The following is a 22,618-nucleotide window of genomic DNA, read 5'->3' as shown; positions in this document are numbered from 1 at the left end:
GCGTCCTTACTCCTCTGGTAATGAAGAACAGCGGGTGGGTGTTGTTATTTCCCTGCTGCAGGGGGACCCGCAGTCCTGGGCGTTCTCTTTACCTACTGATTCCCAGGCTCTTCGGTCAGTGGATGAGTTTTTCGGGGCCTTGGGTCTCATATATGACGACCCTGACCGAGTCGCACTGGCTGAATCAAAATTACGGAGACTCCTACAAGGAGAGCGGCCGGTAGAGGAGTATTGCTCTGACTTCCGCAGGTGGGCTACGGATACCCAATGGAACGACCCGGCTCTCAGGAGTCAGTTCTGCTCTGGGTTATCCGAAAGGGTTAAGGATGCGCTTGCATTGTATGAGACCCCCTTTTCCCTTGATGCAGTGATGTCTCTTTCTATCCGTATAGATAGACGCCTTAGGGACAGGTTGAAAAAACCGGAGCCATTGGTAACCCCTCCCAAGCAGCAGTTAGTCTGTACGGACTTAGACGAGCCTATGCAGCTAGGAGGAACTACTCGTCAGGTCCGTCCTCCTGAGGTTCGCCGTAGGCGTGGGGGTTATTTTTTTTGTGGGGAGAGGGGTCATTTCATTAACGTCTGTCCCTCTTTCCTCAGAAACAAAAAAAACCGTCGGAAAACTACTAACCCCAGGCTGTGTGGAGGATGTCAGCCGGGGGGTATACGTCTCCTCCATACGTACATCGCAATTTGTGTTGCCAGCGGTTATTGTTTTTGGTGAGAAGACAGAGACAGTTTCTTTCTTTCTAGACAGTGGAGCAGGGGTAAATTTGTTAGATGCCCATTTTGCCCGCACTATGGGTTTGTCTCTCTGTACGTTACAGAGACCTATTCCCATATTTGCTATAGATTCTGCTCCTCTGTCTCAGAGAAACCTCACCCACATCGTTCATAATTTACACCTTCGGGTAGGGGACCACCATAACGAGATGCTCTCATGTTATGTTCTGGAGGGGCTTCCCACTCCGGTGGTGCTGGGCCTTCCCTGGTTGGTAGCGCACAATCCAGTGGTGGATTGGCAGGCCAGGGAGATATTGGAGTGGAGTGAGCCGTGCAGAGAAAATTGCTTAAATAGCAATTGCTTAGTCGCCTCCATAACTACCCTACCTACATTTGTTTCGGACTTTGAGGACGTTTTTTCTGAAAAGGGTTGTCAGAAGTTACCACCTAATCGTCCTTATGATTGCCCGGTTAACCTTATTCCCGGCGCAAAATTACCCAAGACCAGGTTATATAATCTTTCAGGTCCAGAGAGACAAGCCATGAAGGATTATATCTCCGAGAGTTTGGCTAAGGGACACATCAGACCCTCTTCTTCACCCGTGGCTGCAGGGTTTTTCTTTGTTAAAAAGAAAGATGGGGGCCTGCGTCCTTGCCTAGATTTTCGTGAATTAAATCGGATAACCATCCGAGACCCGTACCCTCTTCCTCTCATTCCTGACCTGTTTAACCAGATTGCGGGTGCTAGGTGGTTCTCCAAACTCGATCTTAGGGGGGCCTACAATCTGATTCGTATTAAAGAGGGGGATGAGTGGAAAACAGCTTTTAACACCCCTGAGGGCCATTATGAAAATCTAGTTATGCCTTTCGGCCTGACCAATGCTCCTGCCGTCTTTCAACATTTCGTTAATGACATTTTTAGTCATCTAATCGGCAGGTTTGTGGTAATATACCTAGATGATATTTTAATTTATTCGTCTGATCTGAAAACACATGAGGAGCATGTCAGACAAGTACTACAGGTCCTACGGACGAATGAATTATATGCTAAAATTGAAAAATGTGTTTTTGCCGTTCAGGAGATACAATTCCTAGGTTATTATTTATCTGCGTCAGGTTTCCGTATGGATCCTAGGAAGGTCCAGGCAATTTTGGATTGGGATCTTCCTGAGAACCTCAAAGCACTACAACGGTTCTTGGGCTTCGCGAATTTCTATAGGAAATTCATTAAAAATTATTCGTTGATCGTAAAACCCCTTACTGACATGACTAGGAAGGGGACTGATTTTTCTAAATGGTCTGACGCCGCTAAAGTTGCTTTTTCCTCTCTAAAAGAGAGGTTTACCTCAGCACCTGTACTAGTCCAACCTGATGTCTCTCAGCCTTTTATTGTTGAAGTCGATGCATCAGAGGTGGGAGTGGGGGCTGTGCTGTCTCAGGGTCCGTCTCCTGGCAAATGGCGTCCTTGTGCTTTCTTTTCTAAAAAACTATCTGCAGCAGAACAGAACTACGATATTGGCAATAGGGAACTGTTAGCTATTAAACTTGCGTTTGAGGAGTGGCGTCACTTTTTAGAGGGGGCAGTCCACCCCGTCACTGTGTTTACGGACCACAAAAATCTGCTGTACCTCGAATCAGCTAAGCGTCTCACCCCTAGACAGGCTAGGTGGTCGCTATTTTTTACCAGGTTTAACTTTGTGATTACCTATCGTCCTGGGGTAAAAAATACCAAGGCTGATGCACTATCTCGTTGTTTCCCTGGAGGGGGTAATGTGAGTGATCCGGTACCCATTCTACAAAGAGGAGTGGTTGTCTCTGCGGTACACTCTGCTTTGGAGGGGAAGGTGTTAGAGGCCCAGGGGGACGCCCCGGTCTCTTGCCCCTCAGAGAAATTGTTTGTACCGTTGAACCTACGTCTCGAATTATTAAAGGAACATCATAATTCGGCACTTGCTGGGCACCCGGGTAGTAAAGCAACCTTAGAGCTATTGTCTCGTCGTTTTTGGTGGCCAAGGTTGCGTCAGGATGTATTGGATTTTGTGTCTTCTTGTTCTACCTGTGCGCGCGCAAAAGTTTCACATACACGTCCTGCAGGGTCTCTATTACCACTCGTCATTCCCAATAGACCATGGACACATCTGTCTATGGATTTTATCACTGACTTACCTTTGTCTGCGGGTAAAACAGTGATTTTGGTAGTAGTGGACAGGTTTAGCAAAATGGCACACTTTATTGCGTTACCCGCACTACCTAATGCTAAAACTCTTGCTCAGGTATTCGTCAGTGAGATCGTGAAGCTTCACGGGGTCCCCTCCGATGTTGTTTCGGATCGGGGAACCCAGTTTATTTCTAAATTTTGGAAAGCTTTTTGTTCCCGTTTGGGGGTTCACTTGTCCTTTTCCTCAGCTTTCCATCCTCAGTCGAATGGACAGACTGAGCGTACCAACCAAAACCTGGAGACATATCTAAGATGTTTTGTGTCTGAAAACCAAGAGTTGTGGTCGTCATATTTACCGTTAGCTGAGTTTGCCATAAATAATCGCCGTCAGGAATCCACTGGCAAGTCACCTTTTCTTGGTGCATATGGTTTTCATCCCCAATTCTGTACTTTCAAAGAGGGGGGGTCTTCTGGGGTTCCCGAAGAGGAACGGTTTTCGTCATCTCTTTCATCAGTATGGCAGAAGGTGCAAGCTAACTTGAAAAATATGGGAGGTAAATACAAATGCATGGCTGATAAGAGACGGTCGCCAGGTCCGGACCTAGGAGTGAATGACTATGTGTGGTTGTCTACTAGGAATATCAAGTTGAAGGTTCCCTCTTGGAAACTGGGTCCTAGGTTTATTGGTCCTTACAAGATTGTAGCCATCATCAACCCCGTGGCTTTTCGCCTGGAGTTACCTCTGACTTTTAAAATCCATAATGTCTTTCATAAGTCGTTACTCAAAAAATATGTTCCACCTCTAGAACCGTCACCGCTGCCACCCCCTCCTGTTGTCGTGGATGGTAGTTTGGAATTTCAGATATCCAAAATTGTTAATTCTCGTCGGGTCCGCCGCTCTCTCCAATATCTGGTGCACTGGAGAGGTTACGGTCCCGAGGAAAGAATGTGGGTTCCTGCGTCTGAGGTAAACGCCGACAGGCTAGTCCGGATTTTTCATGCCTCTCATCCTGAGAGACCTGGTCCTGAGTGTCCGGAGGCCCCTCGTAGAGAGGGGGGTACTGTCACGAGGGTGTCGAGAGCCACGCCTGACTCCGTTGTACCCGGGGTCAGGAGGTCGCAGCGGTTGGCTGCACGCTCTATGTCAGATAGGGAAGTTTCCTTATTGTAGCTTTCTGGGTTTGCTTTACAAACCCTTTTGGCTCACTCAGGGATCCGTAGCTCCTTCTCTCAGCTGTTCCTTGTCCAGCACTCCCAATCCTCCTTATATTCCCCTCTCACACTTCTCTGGTTGCCAGATATAGAGCTTCCTGCCTGGACATCTATTCTGACCCACTGGAGCTGTGTTGCTGCGTTCTCTGAGTGTTGCCTTAGAACGCTACCCTCCGGATCCCTGTTGGACCTTTGTGGACATTGTTGCCGTCCACCTGGGTGTTTGTGTTTGTCTGTGTTTGTCTGTCCTCTCCCTGGTGTTTTCCTCTTAGTGCAGTGGTGAGGACTAGCGATCCCACCGGCCCGTTCATTATCTAGGGCTCATTTCAGGGAAAGCCAGGGTTTAGGCACGTGATCGCCGCACGGGTGAGGAACCTGTCTAGGGACGTCAGGGCAGGCAGGTGCCAGCTGCAAGGTGAGTTAGGGGTCACCACCTTTCCCTCTCCCTTGGGCAGGGCTTTCCCTGTTTTCCTCCCTGTGTGTGTTGCCGGTCATTACACCACCTTTCATTTTTCAGAGCTCCTTTGGAAAATAAAAGGTGGAATCTGATTGGTTGCTCTGGGCAGCTAAGCCAGTTCTACTCTACACCAGTTTGATGAATGACTCCATTGTTCCAGTTGCTTAAAATTTATTGTGATGTTGCAAACTGAAACTGATAGCGGTGTGCAGTACTCCGTATCTATCTATCAAATCTAATTAAAAAAGCTTTTTTGGCAGGTCTAAAATTATACATTAGTATTGCCAAAGCATGTGGGTAATAGGGGGTTAAGAAATGGGGAAACACCCAGGGTCAGTGTATAGGAGTCCATGGCATATCATGACGGGGGGATGGACACACCCCGGGTCAGGGTATAGGAGTCCATGGCATATCATGACGGGGGGATGGACACACCCCAGGTCAGTGTATAGGAGTCCATGGCATATCATGACGGGGGGATGGACACACCCCGGGTCAGTGTATAGGAGTCCATGGCATATCATGACGGGGGGGTGGACACACCCCGGGTCAGGGTATAGGAGTCCATGGCATATCAGGCATGGGTTTCATTAAGTTGATTTTGGGGCTTTGCCTTGCCTGGGATTCCTTGGTGTAGCAAGGCTTTATGGTGATGGGAGCCTTCACTACTACCATGTATATGGCCCCAGAATGACTGGATTGTAAAGTGAAGAGGGAATCTGCCCAGCTCCCCTCGACAGGCACTGTTAGAGGTGCTCCGATGGACCTGGAGGAGATGCTTACAGAATTCCAGGTGGAATATTTCTGTTGGGCTGGAGTCCCATCTTGACCAGTCAGGGTACGTGTGAGGGCCCCAGACTTCACTGCCATACAGGAGGATTGGTGCTATGATGGAGTCAAAGATTTTAAGCCAGACCCTCACTGGTGCTTTGAGGTGGTACAGTCGTCTTCTGATGCTTTGTCTTTCAGCTCCTCAATGGCTGATTTGAAGCTCCCAGTTTGGTCAATTATCAGGCCCAGGTAGGTGTACCTGTTGGTGGCTGGAAGAGGGCAGTTGTGTAGCGTGAAGGTGGGGGCCTAGATGACTTTGTTTTCCTTCTCTGTTCCTTCTTTGTTTTCCTTCTCTATCTATCTATCTATCTATCTACTTTTTCACCTGACAAGTCAATTACCTTATGACAGAGGACATACCCTGCATTCATCCAGCATGACTCATTACATTACAGGCCCTTTATTTTGCACCCTACATAACAGGAACCTCTCTATATATACACATATATTACATGTTATGTAGCCAGTCCCTCTAATATCCATGTGGCTGGTTCATCTACATGGGAGGACTGTGGTGTAAGGCTGATTCATACTGTTTGTAATACAGAATTGTCTTCCTCCCAGTATCAGTGCAGCGCTGGTGACAGACGTACCGGCTAGGTATTCCTGTAATCCTCTGCAGGAGCAGCACATACCTGAAACCTTATTACCCCGATTACCGTATCACTGCATAATGGAAACTCTGCCAGCTTTCTGATATAATTTGTGTTTTAATCTATCACCTTTTTTTAATCTCTGCTGTTACAATATTGAAAATGTGTGCAGGACCCGGGGGTGCACCACCAATGAGGCCAGGTGAGGCGATCGCCTCAGGCAGCACCAGGTAGGGGCAAGAGGGGGCAGCGGAAGGGCCATGGGTAATGAGTGCTTCAATTGTGGCAAAAGGGTTAGATTAAGAAATTGGCATGGGGGTGGGGGGCGCCTTTTCAGTTTTCACCTCAGGCAGCAGAAAGGCTAGGTGCATCCCTGGCAGGACCCCACCCAACACCCAGCAAACCCACCAATCAGCTGTTTGATGAGCAGGCGGCGCTCCATGTGAGTGCTGCTTCCTGTTCTTTATACTGCTGGTCGTCTCGGAGGCCCAGTGTAATTACAAGTAATTGCTCCATTCACTTGAATGCAGCAAATACTTGTAATCACACTGTGCTGCCACTGCAAAGTAGACGATGGGTGATGTAGTGAAGATGAAGCGGCGCTCACATGGAGCGATGCCTCCTTATCAAACGGCCAAACAGATATTGATTACCTATCCTGAGAAAATTTCATCCATATGTATGGTCTGCACAATGCCTTTAAAGGGGTGGTCCACATATTACTATTGATGACCTATCCTCAGATCGGCTGGGGGTCCGCAGTTCCTGAGGCAAGCAGGTAAACAGAGCAGAAAAGGAGGCTAAAGGACCTGCGATCATATGGCATCATCAAAGGTCCTTCAGCCTACCATTACTATATTTCAAAGGTCCTTCATACTCTGGTATGTACACCCATGCCTAGGGGTCATTGTACATTGCGTTTTTTGGTGCAAATTGCAGCAAATACTGCAGTAAAACCGAGATGTACAATAATCCCCAAAGACATAGATGTCTGCAGGGCTGTGCAGGAATGTAGGTCTGGAGGCTTAATTGCCGCCCCCTTGCTGTCCTAGCAAAGCACCGTCTGAGGCCACCGCCTCACTTTGCCTAATTAGAGATGCGCCCCTGTATGTGACGTCATTGGCACGGTCACTGCTGATTTGCAAAGGTGCACGGCAGGGGCAGATTGGGAGAACTTAAAGTGGCCCTGGAAAAAAAACTAAAAGTAGCCCCATGTTGTAGGTGGGTCCAAATTGACAAAAGTCGGGACAAAACAAGTAGGCAGGGACAACATAAGTAGGTGGTCCTGCAATACCGTAGTGCAGCATAGAATACTGCCCAACAGAACCAAATACCACTGGGCAGCACAAAATACTGCCGCCCCAACCACATTATTCAACTCTATCACCGTCATGAAGATGGTAATACAGTTGAGTTCAGGAGAGTGCCTGTGGCTGTTGAGCATCAGATCATTATGTACCTGGCCTGCGTCCATCAAGAGGGCTGGAACGGCCCCCTGGGCATCGGCCCACCTGGAAATTTCCCTGTAGGGTCTATGGCCAATCTGCCCCCTGGCGCAAGGAGTCAGACCCTCGCCGATCAGATACTGATGACCTATCTTGAGGATAGGTTATAAGTATTAAAATCTCAAACCACCCCTTTAAAAGCAAAACTGGATATTGAAACATCTGGTAGGACAGCCCAGTCTTACGTTAAACTCATATGACCCCTTTAAGGCAATGCTAAAATGTCACAATTCATCAACATGTGGATGTGTGTGCAAGGTCTATAAGGGAAAAGCATTGAGAGTGCAACAAGCCCCGTCCACATGCAAGTGAGAAGTCATAACTTTTTATTACATGAGATCATGTTTTGTATAATCTGCCCAACCAACATGTTGAAACAGAAGTGACATGACTGCTGCCCTCCCTACGGAGGAAAATTGGAGGGCGCTGATAAAGATCGCAGTCTTACATAGCTGGAACCTCTCCACTTGCCTTTAGTTTCATAAATCATGTCAGGGTGAAGGCAGAGAGAGGACTAGGGGCCTTCAAAGCGTGGGAATGAGATCTTGATGTGGGCTGCTTGCATTGTAAGGCCTCGTGCACACAGGAAAGTTGTGTGCACAGACCCTGCATACAGGGATTCACCTAGCCTTTCTGCTGCCTGAGGCGAAAACTGAAACAGAGCCCCCCCCCCCATGCCAATTTCTTAACCTAACCCCTTTGCCACAATGAAAGCACTCATTGCCCATCGCCCTTCTGCTGCCCCCCCCTCTTGCCCCTACCTGGCGCTGCCTGAGGCAATCGCCTCACCTGGCCTCATTGGTTGTGCACCCCTGCCTGTATATACAGACCCTGTATAGCAGCATATGGACCCATAGGCTCTGCACAGGCCGCCATATGGTGCTTTCATGAGGCGCTGCGTTCCTCTGCAAGCATGAGAAGATTCCATGAGCAGAGGAGTTTTATGGACCCACCGCAGTCTATAGAAGAGATCAGCAACCTTTGGCACTCCAGCTGCTGTGAAACTACAACTCACAGCATGGACACATACTTGGATGTTCTTGTAACTCCCCTAGAAGTGAAAGGAGGATTCTGGGAGTTGTAATTTCAGAACAACTGGAGTGTCGGAGGTTGCTGATCCCTGGTCTATGGGGTCACCTGCATGGTCTTTAAGATCTCACCTTCAGTGCTGTGGCTGGTTTTCATAGACTTCTTTCACCATAAGGGCATTTGACAAGAGGCAGCTGGCCACAGGGCACATATATCAGACGACCATCTAATGTGTATAGGGGTTTCCTCCAAGGGCAGATATATTGGAGGAAAGAAAGGCACGCTGGATTTGAACATGCCTGATCCTTTTGTTTGCAGGAGATAAGTTACCTGCCAAAGGTGTCTGGCAGCAGCTTTCTCCCCTCTCCAACTCCTAACTCGCCAAGCTGAGCACATATGTATATGGTGGATCGAAATGATAACTGACAACCAAGTGAGTGTTTGGCCAATGGTTATCTCATGTACAGTATATGGATGACTTAAAGGGATTTTCCAGTCTCTTGATATTGATGACCTATCCTCAGAATAGGTCATCAATATCAGATTGGTAGGGGAAGGCGACGCCTGGTGCCCCCACCAATCAGCTATTTTGGGCGGCCGCTTATCTACCTAGAAAGCAAAAGGATCAAGCATTGGAATTTAAAGCGCCCGATCCTTCTGTCCATGACTGCCGTGTGGGAGGGAAACACCACACTGAGCATAGGAGGGAAGAGGGAACAGGGAATCAGGCCTGAGAACTAGGGAAGGAAATGGATACCTCCTAGTAAAAACCCTATCCAAAATCCTGACTGACTACCAGTATGAACAGACCCCAAAGGTAGGTGAGTTCATATGCAGGAAAATCTAGAGTCCTATCAAGCCCTATAGGACCCTGGTACTAATGACAGGGACGAGACTACTCGTTCCTCCAAAAGGAAGGACGAACAGGAATCTCCCTTAGGCCTAATACAAACAATAGGGAAATGCAACGCACAGAACCCAAACAACATACAAAAAGGAAAGGAAAGACTTAACTTCAAAGGAGCAATGGAAGCACCAGGAACTCAGCCAAGATCCAACCACAATCTATCCAAAAGGTCCAAACAGAAGCTAAAAACTGCACAGCATTGTGGGAGAAGCAACTATAAATAGAGAAGGTTAAATGACCCTAATAGCCACACCTGGGGAAAGAAGGTGAGGCAAGCACCAGAAACAACACAGACATCATTTGATCCAAACGGAAAACATGTCAGATCAAACCACGTGTTGCCAGTCTCACCGATCTCCTGCCACCTGTCGTGGGAACGTCCATGACAATGAGGTCTGGAGCTTCCCATATACCAGTGACTAACCTAAATACATAGCCAGTACTGTAGCCCTTTTTCCTTCACCTGGGGAAAAAGTTCAGTTTACTGCCCTGGCACCCAGGGAACAGGCCCTGGTACTCCCACCTACTCCCCAAACAACATCCCCTGCTTTACTTGCTATATACTGATCTGTTAAGATGACTCTAGACCTGTGATGGGTAACCTCCGGCACTCCAGCTGTGGTAAAACTACAACTCGCAAGATGTACACTTGCTTGGCTGTTCTCAGAACTCCATAGAAATGAATGGAGCATGCTGGGAGTCGTAGTGTCACCACAGCTGGCATGCCGGAGGTTAGCCATCACTGCTCCTACCAATGTCAACAATGCTTCAGAGCTGAAATCTCCAGGCATTCCTTGCTGACTCAATGCCTGTAAATCTCTTATCTCCGGCGACTGGCATTTTGGGACTGTCATCTGACAGTAAAAGCCATTTGACTCAGGCTGATGCAGGGACAATTATGAGTGAACCGAATGTTTCTGATAATGGCCTTTAATGGCATGATTTACATGCAGCAATGATCCCCTCTGTATGGGGATGAATGATCTCTACTGCGATTGTTTGTCCCCAAGTTTGCCAGCAGCACATCCCTGTGTACACAGCACGATCTGCTGCTGCCAAATGATGATTTTATGTACAGCGGAAAGTGTTTGCTTGTTTGTCAGATGATCAGTGACACTTTTACCCCAGGCAATTATTGTGATCGCAGTGATTCCTACAAACACTCTTTACCTATAATTGCCCTAATCTATAGCTCATGTTAAAGGGCCTTAAAGGGGTTGTTCACCCCTGGGGACCTTTTCTGTAGCTTTCCCAGCGTGGATCATACTCAGCTGATCCCTGATAGGTGGGTTCCTTCACTCCCCGAATCCGTTGCAGCTCCTGGGTTTCCCCGCAACAACATCCGGTTTGACGTGGGTCACTGGCTGCAGCCATGCCGTCAGGTCCCTGGGTCATGTGACACGTCACTACTGCACCAGTCGTTCGTTGCATCGGCCATGTGCGTCAATCCAGATTTTAACGTGGGGAGACGCAGGTACATATGATTGCCCACCACGTGTCTGGACATGCTGCGGGGCCTGCAAATAAGGTCGTAATGGTAAACAACCCATTTAAAGGGGTCCTCCATGCTATTTTGAAAATCTTGCTGGGTGCTGACCTGTGGAGGGAAGATATTCTGCTCAGTACTTACCTCTCTGTTGCACTACTGTTGGCTGCAGGCTCTTCCACTCAGGTCCTGGATGTGATGCTAGGTCTTTCTGTTCAGCTACATATACAGTATAGGCGGCTGAACAGGAAACACATCCAGTCGGGATCTGAGTGGAAGAGCCCGCAGCCAATCTGAGCGGAGACAGCGGCATCAACAGCACAACAGAGGGTATGTACAGAGCAGACTATCTTCTCTCAATAGGTCAACATCCAGAAAACTTCTCAAGACGGCTCAGAGAACCCCTTTAACTTGTAAGCTGTTAGGATGCGATTTGGGATCAGTACGAGGTAACTAAAGCAATATATTTTAATATACTCAACTTTATTTAGATTACTGGTATCAAAAGGAGGGGGAGATCTGTCACAGTTCACATGCTCCAGTTAATGGGTGTAAATCAGAGTGTCAGCTCTTCTGCCTACAGTGAGCATTAGCCATTTCATGGTGCCAGTGTCACTTGCCTCAGGATTTCCTGAAAGCAGGATGTTTAGCACATGTTTAGCCTTACTGGTGTATCCTGTCTGCTCCTTTCTATTCCTAATCTCCATTCAGCTCGTCCTCTTCCTTGATGCTTTGATCCATTAGCCCTCTAGCTCCAGTCCTGGCTATCTCCATTGACTTGCGTCTCTAGTTAGTCCTCTGGCATTTCTGAAGTAGGAGTCCAACTCAGAGCTTCCTTAGACCTCACATCATAGTCTAGCCTGAACCAATCCACTGGTGGCACAAGGGACTCACCATGACCAAGTCTTGTTGGGTTGTCAACATGTTCTCTGACTTGGCTTCTTTTCACCTTGTCGACCTCCCATGCTCTTGGACTTGTTTCTGACATTCCTTGTGGTTAAGGGCTTGGTGTTACTATCTACCACTACCACCCATAACAACCATATTAATGTTTTCAGCCCTGTTCCAGCTTCTGCCCCATGGTTTTAAGAGCTGTGGCCTACAACATGCAACCAAGCCCATTCTTCCTTGCAGGGTTCCTTGCATCTCCTTCTTGGTCTTTGCTCATTTTAAGGCTATGTTCACAATGGCAAGAAGCTACAATGCTCTTCCCCATCAGTATTATGACAGATACCATTGGTGGCCGACGGATATTATTGACTTATAATGGGGTCTGTCCTCATTCATTATGGATGACGTCTGTTCTTTCCATCAAATCTACGAAGACTCCAAATGGAAGGTCGAAATGGAGTATTCATGTGTATGGAGGATGGGGGGGGGGGGGGTCGGTAGCATTGGGCAGACATATAATGTGCTTATTGAGGGTTATACATAAGATAAGTCTACAGTACAATGGGGATCTGGGAGTACTATTTGCCTTTGTGGAGAATGCCTAGTAGGCATAATGAGTGTTATACTGGGGTTCCTGGGGCCCAGCAGAGGAATTTATTCTCAAGTCTGAGCCCCTATAACATCAATAAAGTTTAATATATTTTGAATCAAAGAAATAGACCCTAGTAGCAAATAATTGGCTCCAAAGGTAGCTGGATTTTTAGGGCTCTTTGTTGTATCAGAGCCTGGGCCCACCGGAGGTTACTCTGATATTTTGGTGGCCAGTCTGACCTTGTAGCTGCAGTGAACCCCTGAGGAGCCGATGCAGATGATGGGAGTGGTCGTGGCCCTGATGAGATGTGTCTCCCTCAGGCCGTTGCTTCCTGGAGATCTGTGTAGTGGATATGTAGTTTGAAGAATGAGGCCCGGAGTAAACGTATAACGGTCTCTTTTTACTTAATACAAAAAAATAACTGGTGGTAGATCCCATAGCAGAAAAGTCAAAGTGCAGTTTCTGGGACCAGTTGAGAAGGTCCAGAGGAAGGTTGGATGACTGCAGATGGGAACTTGTGGGTATAGATGTCCACTGTAAGGTTCAGGCTCGAACTTTATCTGGTCTAGTGGTGGTTTGGGTGATGGGTGTCTGAGGTGTAGTCCCTCACCTTACAGTGGTGTCTGTAACTTAGAGTTTGCTTGTCACTCTGCTGTCTTGTCTCTCAAGTGTTTTCTTGAAGCTAAAGGTGTTGGTCTCTCTGGAGAATCAAATATTGTTCCCAGGAGAGGGAGCTCTGGAGTGTGCTTCCTCCCCTGACAGTATCTACACAGCAACTCCCCCTCTTGGCAGGAAGCAGGACCAGCCCACTCCTTCCAAGAGGCAAGTAACAGGGTGGCTAGCCCTGTTCCCACAAACCAATGCCATCCATACCTCTCCTGGCTGCTACTTACTGCTAAAACATAAAATAAATAACATAACAATGCATAATACAATACATATAAAGCATTGCAGATACCCCCAGGTCTGGGGTACTTCATATAAGCCATAGAATGATCCTCTGGGAAAAAGGCATGCTAATTAGCTCACTTTCCAAAAAAAGAAAAGAAACCTTTTGCATCTAGGGCCATCAGCTAGTCAGACCACACATGGAGTACTGTGTACAGTTCTGGGCTCCTGTAAACAAGGCAGACATAGCAGAGCTGGAGAAGGTCCAGAGGAGGGCAACTAAAGTAATAACTGGAATGGGGCAACTACAGTACCCTGAAAGATTATCAAAATTAGAGTTATTCACTTTAGAAAAAAGACGACTGAGGGGAGATCTAATTAATATGTATAAATATATCAAGGGTCAGTACAGAGATCTATCCCATCAGCTATTTATCCCCAGGACTGTGACTGTGACGAGGGGACATCCTCTGCGCCTGGAGGAAAGAAGGTTTGTACACAAACATAGAAAAGGATTCTTTACGGTAAGAGCAGTGAGACTATGGAACTCTCTGCCTGAGGAGGTGGTGATGGTGAGTACAATAAAGGAATTCAAGAGGGGCCTGGACGTATTTCTGGAGCTTAATAATATTACAGGCTATAGCTACTAGAGAGGGGTCTTCCTCTGGATCAACTTGCGGGATAACAGGCCGAACTGGATGGACAAATGTCTTTTTTCGGCCTTATGTACTATGTTACTATGTTACTAAATTAGCTATGGTATCAAAGTTTGATCTTAGAAACAGACCTAGAGACATAACTAAAGGTCCCCATACAAATTTGTTCTGTTGGCCAAACCCACAGAGAACGGCGGGTTCGGTTGACACTCTAATGTGTATGAGTGGTTTCCCAAAGAAGCACTGCATGGCCACTCGCCTACAAGGTACTCTCCACAAGAAGATGCAATATCCCTATGTTATGTCTCGAGGCCTTCTTAAAAGGTTGAACATTGATTTATAGGATAACTGCCTTCCAACTGGTGGCACCGGAGGCACAGCTTTCTTTTCTTTTATTGGAAAGGCAGCTAATTTGCGTACAATGGGCACAGAACACTTCTTGTAGACCAGCAGAACAGCTGCATACTGTGTCATGAGGACTAATATAATAGCAGCATTAAGAAATCTTAGCTGGAAAATATGATCTTTGAAAATAACTCTCAACAAGAAAGAATTATCAAGGCAAAAAAAAAAAGAAACAAGTCATGGAGCTTGGCAAACAGCCTTTTTAACACAAAATATGATTCCAAAATCAAATTTTTATACATGGAGACTGGAGTCTAGAAGAACTGACTGCAAATAAATCTAGTCGTCAAATATCATCATGACGGTATTCAATCTGCAAACGTCATGGTCATGTTTAGACTGCTGGAGCTGGACAAAGGAGGCGGCGTATCTTCTAAACCCAGGACATCAATACAGTATCGCAGTCTGAGACAGTCTAATAGGTACCAGTGTACCAGCCAGATTAATGATGCCCCTTTTGTGTCCCTCAGACAGTATGGTGTCCCTATAGTGCCCCTGACACAGTTTAATGCCCCAACACAGTATGATGCCCCTTTAGTACCCCTACCAAGATGCAATGTTCCCTCAAGTGGCCTGCAAACAGTGTGACCCCCCTGTAAGTGCCCACCCTCACAGAATGATGTCACCCCACACACACACACACATAGTGATGCCTCCAAATTGAATACTCACCTACCCCATTTTTCCATGATGAATGGGCCGTCTGTGGCTAAGGCTACTTTCACACTAGCGTTTCTATTTTTCAGTATTGAGATCTGTCATAGGGTCTCAATATTGGAAAAAAACGCTTCCGTTTTGTCCCCATTCATTGTCAATGGAAACAAAACGTAACTGAACAGAACGGAGCGCTCCAAAATGCATTCTGTTCTGTCTAGTTGCAGTCCCATACTGGAGAGCAAACTGCAACATTTATTTTGCTTTCAGTACTGGGATGCGGAGGAAGACGGATCCGGCATTACGCCCAATCCAAGTCAATGGGGACTGATACGTTTTCTCTGACACAATAGAAAACGGATCCGTCCCCTATTGACTTTTAATGGAGTTAATGAGGGATCCGTCTTGGCAATGTTAAAGATATGTTAAGGGGGGGGGGGGGGGCGTGGCTGGAAGCCAATGGGGAAGGACTCCCGAATACTGAGCTCCGTGGCCGACAAGCTCCAAATCAGCATTCCCCTCACAACCATGGGGAAGAAGAAGATAGGGAAGCCGTCCAAAAACAGCATGGACCCCCTGGAATCCCCAGTGTCTCTTAGTATGGATGCGTTCGTGCGCAGGGAAAGGGACAAACTGGATCCCAAGATGGCGCCCTCCTACCACACCACGCAGCTCAGGAGCGGGACAGCATTCGCCTCCCAGCCGATGTACCTCCCTTTACCCATGTCACTCCCCGCACTTAGCGGAGCGCGGATTCTACGCTAGCTTGGGTCCCCTTCTATGGAGGAAGTCCTCTTACCAAGCATGGAGGTGAGGCAGCAGCCAGAGCCCACGAGGCTGAAGATGGTAGGAGATGAGCATAGGCCCCGCCAAGCAGCGTCTCAGTCTTCTTCACCCCCCGCTGGGAGAACTCTCCAGAGCCAGCTCCTAAACAACCATGTTCTCACCCAGCCAGAAGCTGCATCACAACTGCCACTGGTGGTTTCATTAACACCTCCTGCGCCAGACACACCACAAAGCACTAATAATGAACATGTGCCCATGCCCTTTCAGACAGTGTCACCTGTGTCAGCCCCCCCCCCCCCCCCCCCTTCAGGGGCTCTCTCAGGACTTAAAGAAGCACTTAAAGCCGAGGTAGCGATTATCCGAAAAGACGTCCAGAATATAGGCTCTCACCTCAACCAGCTGGAAGAAGACCACAATGCAGCTAGATCAGTGGTGCGCTATATCCAAGAACGCACTACCACGCAGTCCCTTCTTTTACGTGATCTACAAAGACATGTCGAGGACTTGGATAACAGAGGCAGAAGCCATAATATAAGAGTGAGAGGGGTCCCTGAATCCCAAGAAAGTGAAGATGTTGATGAAATACTACACCAACCTTTTAACACTATTCTTGATCGCCCAATATCCCACCCTATTAAGATGAATCGGGCACATAGGTCTCTCAATCCTAAATCTATGGGAGGACCCCCACGAGATATAATATGCTATGTCTATGATTTTACTCTGAAAGAGGATATAATGTCTAAATCTCGGTCCCTACGCAGCCTAGACTTCTAAGGCTCACAGGTATCCCGTTTTTCAAGATCTGTCCTGGATAACTCTCCAGAAGCGCAAAGCATTGAAACCACTACTCGAGTTGCTTCGCCAGAATGCTATTCCGTATTGGTGGGGGTTTCCCTTCAGGCTTTCAGCGAGGAAGAACGGATCTACAGCAGTTCTTCGTTCACCTGACTGATCTATTTTTTGTTTTGTGCTCTATCTTCTCACGACTTATTCTATCTTCTGTTTTGTTCTCTCCTTCGCTCCTCAGAGGTACCTTCCGCTCCTAGCCTATACAGGTGTGTGGGTGGTTATGAGAGTGGCGAGTGGCCTGAAGGTGGATCAGCTGGGACCTGGAATTCGTGACAGGGATCACATACCCCTTCATCATACGCGGTTATGGTCTTTTATACACCAATATGGTTAGGTTTTTATCCTTAAGTGTTAAGGGATTGAATTCATCCTCTAAACGGAGACTTGCTCTCCAAGAAATGCATCGGTCTAAAGCGGAGATAATATTTCTCCAAGAGACGCATCTTTCATGAATGGGGTTACTACAGTTTGCAAAACATTGGTTCCCTACATCTTTCATGGCGAACGCCCCAACCAAAATAGCAGGGGTCGCCATACTAATAGCTAGGACATGACCTTTACAAATCGAAAAAACATAGGTTGATACAGAAGGTCGCTACCTCATCCTCCATGGCACCTTATCTGGCATGAAAGTAACTTAATGCAATATATACTCACCTAACTCAGGTCAGATCTCTTTCCTCTCCTCTGTTTTGTCAGCCTTAAGGACATGCCATAACTCTGCCTTAATATTGGGAGGGGACTTTAATGTTCACTTCTCTGACACGGCCGACAGACTAGCTGTACATTTCACTCCTCCTTCCCAAGCTTCCTCACGTTTGGCTAGAAACTTCCATAAACTTATACATGCCCATTCCCTATATGATCTATGCAGAATTGATAATCCCACTGGGCGATAATACTCTTTTTTTCTTACCCACATCAAACACACACCAGAATTGATTTCTTATTTGGCAATATACTGACTCTTCGAGCGCTCTCTTCAGCGACACTAGGCCCTATCACTTGGTCAGATCACGCCCCTCTAACTGTAGATCTGAATTGTGAGGCTTCACCCCCGAAATGCACCCAGTGGCGTTTAAATGAAACCCTTTTGTCCAATGTAGCTTCAAGGGAGGAACTGAGAACTCACTTAATCAATTACTTCCAGACTAATGAATCATCGGTATCCTCACTTGGGACATTATGGGAGGCCCATAAGGCAGTCTTTCGGGGATGTTGCATCTCAACAGCTTCTAAGATTTAAAAAGACAGGGATAGCCACTACAGAAAATGCCTGGCAGAGTAACACCAGGCAGAACAAGACCTGGCCACCAGACCATCAATGCACCTACTAAGGAGGATACTAGACCTAGAAACCATCTAACAAACATCACACTCAAAACAAAGAAGCTCCTGAGATACTCTAGGCAGCGTTTTTGCGAATTTGGTAATAAACCCCATACACTATTGGCAAAACAGTTGCGGGACCGCAAAGCTACAACTCCCCAGGTTATAAAAGATTCGTCAGGCACTCAATATTTTGACCCAGAGAAGATTGCTGACATTTTCCAATCATATTATACTTCCCTGTACTCCCTCCCTTCAGGGCTTCCTACAAATCCTTAGACCAGATCCCAGGTATTAGACAAATACTTGTCTGATTGTATCCTGCCCACTCTTTCTCAAGAGGCTTTAACACACCTAAATCAGCAGATTACACTGGAGGAACTAGGGGAAGTAGTGCGAGATTTGCCAGGAAATAAAACGCCAAGACCTAATGGTCTCACATATCACTACTATAAAACAGATGCCTAGATATTGCTTCCACATATGGCCCCTCTATTTAACTCCTTCCTGGCAGGAGAACTAATACCGCAGACCATGCTTCAATCTTCTATAACAGTCATACCAAAACCAGGAAAGGATCCTTCAGAATGTGCTAGTTATCGTCCGATTAGTTTGCTAAATGCAGATGTTAAAGGGACTCAGTCACCAGTTTCTAACCCCCCCTTTTAAAACTATTGTTCTCTCCATGGTGCCCTTGTCATTACAAAGCTGTTGTTATAAGATAAATCCGCCGTGTAGTTTTGATAAAAATCGCTTTTATCTAACCTGCCAATCTTCTTGATAAGGTGCCCAGGGCGTTTCTGAAGGTCTGAATCTGCCGCTCTCCTCCGCCGCCACCGTTGGTGCCCAGCTCCTCCCATGATCCTTTCAGCGCCACCTCGATGTAATGAAATCCGCCTCCGGCTCTCCTCAGTGCCCCCTCCTCCTTTTCAAAGATCCCGCGCGTGCGCACAGGCCTGTGCCTGATGCGCCCGTGCGTACTTTTAGATTCTGCCTCGTGGAGCGAAGGCAGAATCTTAAAGTACGCACGGGCGCATCAGGCACAAGCCTGTGCGCACGCGCGGGATCTTTGAAAAGGAGGAGGGGGCACTGAGGAGAGCCGGAGGCGGATTTCATTACATCGAGGTGGCGCTGAAAGGATCATGGGAGGAGCTGGGCACCAACGGTGGCGGCGGAGGAGAGCGGCAGATTCAGACCTTCAGAAACGCCCTGGGCACCTTATCAAGAAGATTGGCAGGTTAGATAAAAGCGATTTTTATCAAAACTACACGGCGGATTTATCTTATAACAACAGCTTTGTAATGACAAGGGCACCATGGAGAGAACAATAGTTTTAAAAGGGGGGGTTAGAAACTGGTGACAGAGTCCCTTTAAGATCTTTACTAAACTGCTGGCGAATTGATTTAGCTGCTTGCTTTCCCAGTTGATCCATAAGGACCAGGTGGGGTTTGTCCGGTTCCGTCAGGCGGGGGATAACACAAGAAGAGTGGTGGACCTGGTTGATGCAGTCAATAAGGAGTCGACTGAAGCTTTACTTCTCGGCCTAGACGCAGAAAAAGCCTTCGACCGTCTTAGCTGGTCTTTTATGTTTCACACTCTGCAGAGATTTGGGTTTGCGGGCCCATTCCTACAGGCACTTAGAGGTCTTTATTCGACTCCTACAGCACGTATCAATTTGCCCCAAGCATGCTCCTCTGTAATCCCTATTAAAAATGTCACCCGACAGGGCTGTCCCCTATCTCCTCTTTTATATGTACTGAGTATCAAACCCTTGGCCTCTCGGATCCAGACAAGCCCAGACATCAAAGGCATTCGAATAAAGGACCGATCATTTACCATATCTCTATTTGCGGACAAGGTCCTTTTAACATTAACGAATCCAATCGTCTCGCTCCCTAATCTACACGCCACTATTGCTGAGTCTGACTACAGTAGGCTTTCGGGTTATTAATAAACAACACAAAAACTGAAGCATTAGCTTTAAATATTCCCCCCCCCGCAAACACTTAAGGCCCTACAACGCTCTTTTAACTACTCATGGCAGAACCGCTCTATAAATACTTAGGGGTTCATATCACCCCTACCTATCCTGCTTTATACGGAGCAAATTTCCTCACGGTAATAGCTAATATTAATACGCTTCTCAATAAGTGGAGACCCCCTACGTATATCCTTACTGGGTCGTATAGCAGCGGTCAAGATGTCGGTCTTGCCTAAACTGCTATACTTATTTGAGACGCTCCCAGTCAGAGTGCCGGCGGGGACTTTGTGCCAAATTCAATCGGCCTTTCTTACGTTTGTATGGAACAATAAAGGACACTGTATCGCTAAGTCGGTTCTGACCTCTAAGAAAACTCAAGGAGGCCTTTCGCTGCCAGACATAGCCCTTTATTATTATACCACGCATCTTAGACAACTTAGCTTCTTGGACTACATTACACTTCCTTTAATAAATGGACAGAGATAGAGAGGCTCTGGTTAGCCCCATTTCATATGGGTGCTATAATTTGGGGTCGTCCAGCTGACATCGCACCTCAAAACCTACTAGGCCCTATGACATTCACTAGAAGCCTATGGCTAACTTGCAAGATTAAATTTGGCCTCTACACCTTACATTCCTCTCTTACACCGTTTTTATTTACTCCACATTTAGGCAATAGTAGTGAATCAAACATGGCTGGCCCCAGGATTAAGAGAGGACTTTTTCGTTTCCATGACCTACGCAACCCTCTAACAAACCTTCTCTTGTCCTTTACAGAATTGCTAAGTAAATATGATTTACCCTCTTCCTCTACATATCACTACCAACAAATAGCCCTAGTATTGCTGCTCGTCCACTATCTCTGGATCAATACCCCCCCCCCCCCCTCACCCCATTTGAGAGAATTTGTATCCGGGGTCCGTCGGTTAGAGGTCTCATTTCCGATATATACGACTTGCTTACCTCTCAGACTTATCTAATAAGAGGAGAGCATCTATACATGATGAAATGGGAGAAGTGGTTAGGTAGGGAAATCCCGCTAGATCTTTGGAATGTAGTATGGTCAAGGGCTTTCACTAGTTCATCCTGCATAACTTAGAAAGAAACTCAACTAAAATCGTTGATGCACTGGTACCATACCCCAGAAGTAATACATGCTTTAAATGGGAATATCCCCAATGTTTGCTGGCGGTGCATCAATCTATCATATATTCTGGATGTGTCCCCTAGTGGTGCGCTTTTGGGGTTTGGTGGCTTCTGTAGTAAGGGATGTTCTGGGATGTTCAGTGAGGTTAGATCCACTTACGTACCTGTTGAATGTTCCACCTAGGGGGATGGGGGGTGACGTCTCCAGGCTGAAAGTAGCCTTAGTTATCTGCTTATTTTTCATGAATCTTCATTTTCTCTCTTATCTTGGATGACATTTTAGGGCTTTGGAACCGATTACTTAACTTACAGTGGTTTCAACATACAATGGTCATCCTGGAACCAATTAATATTGTAACTTGAGGGATCACCAAGTAGCTGTTGACGAAATGATCATTTGGCCAAAAAAAATAATAATCTCTTCCCACCATAATCCCATCAACTTGCCTTCACGTATCAGCCAAGCATGTAATCGATCTGAAAACTCCAACAAGCACTTCTCTCTTTGGGGAACGCCCTGTACAAGTCTTATTTTAGGAAAAAAGTGATGCATCCACCATGAGGTCCCCTCAGGAAGTGGAATCCAATTAACCCCACTTTTCTACCTGCAAACCAGAGACTGAAGGGGGTACTGGGTGAACCAAAGGGGGCGCCCCTCTCCTCTTCATTATTCCTCAGTTCCTTCTCCATGAGTGAAGTTATAGTAGTAGAGTAGATCATGCAGTATTTCTCTGCATGCTTGGATGTTGTCATACTACTGTCACCAGAAACGACGTGGTTGAGGAGTAAACTAAAAATAAATTGTTCTTATTCTGATGGAGTCGGAGCTGCTGGCAGTTTCCCTTATTTAGTATAATTGCTTCTAAGAAAAATCATTCTCTGCCTTTGCTGCAGAGCTTTGCAATGTTTTCCTGGCCGCTTCCATAAAACGACTGCAACAAATGATTTGTGGACCAGGAATGTTCTAATTTGCAATCTAGTTGTACGTAGAGGACATGTGATAACACATTTCACTATGTTAGCTCGTCCTTAAAGGGGTTGTTTATGTTTTTCTTGGCTAGAATGTAGGACCTTCATTCTTGAGGACCTTCTCTTTAGTTGGTCCGTATCAATGATGCTTGAGGTGGCCTACAGCTACTACTATTGGCTCGGTCAAGCATGCATGTAGGGGAATAAGATGCTGCAAGACACCCATGACCCTTGCATGTCTTGTTTTTCCCTGACAAGTTTCATTTATCAGCTATGTATAAATGTATGAGCCCCACTGATCAAAAGAACGGGGGTCCCCAAGTACCCTGTGTGACTGGAAGGGTGGTGCACATGCTGGACTCCTGTCTATAGGACTGATGGAGGTAGCTAAAGGCTATACGCTACATACCCATAGAATGAATGGAGTGGTGGTGCACATGCTGGACTCCTGTCTATAGGACTGATGGAGGTAGCTAAAGGCTATACTTAGCATACCCATAGAATGAATGGAGTGGTGGTGCACATGCTGCACTCCTGTCTATAGGACTGATGGAGGTAGCCAAAGGCT

General features: G+C 46.8%; 1 protein-coding gene across 1 annotated transcript in view; it reads right to left on the bottom strand.

Annotated features, from left to right (window-relative positions):
- Positions 1-21,269, bottom strand: part of STXBP1 (syntaxin binding protein 1) — a 122,996-nt gene extending 101,727 nt beyond the window's left edge. Inside the window, exon 1 of the mRNA XM_044306240.1 lies at positions 21,246-21,269. The gene's annotated coding sequence lies outside the window, so the exon portion shown is untranslated. The remainder of the gene's footprint in view (positions 1-21,245) is intronic.
- Positions 21,270-22,618: the final 1,349 nt, after the last annotated feature.

This window comes from Bufo gargarizans, chromosome 9 (genome assembly GCF_014858855.1).
Source record: "Bufo gargarizans isolate SCDJY-AF-19 chromosome 9, ASM1485885v1, whole genome shotgun sequence".
NCBI lineage: Eukaryota > Metazoa > Chordata > Amphibia > Anura > Bufonidae > Bufo > Bufo gargarizans.
Note: the sequence above shows the minus strand (reverse complement) of the source record. Positions and strands in the feature narration are given on the sequence as shown.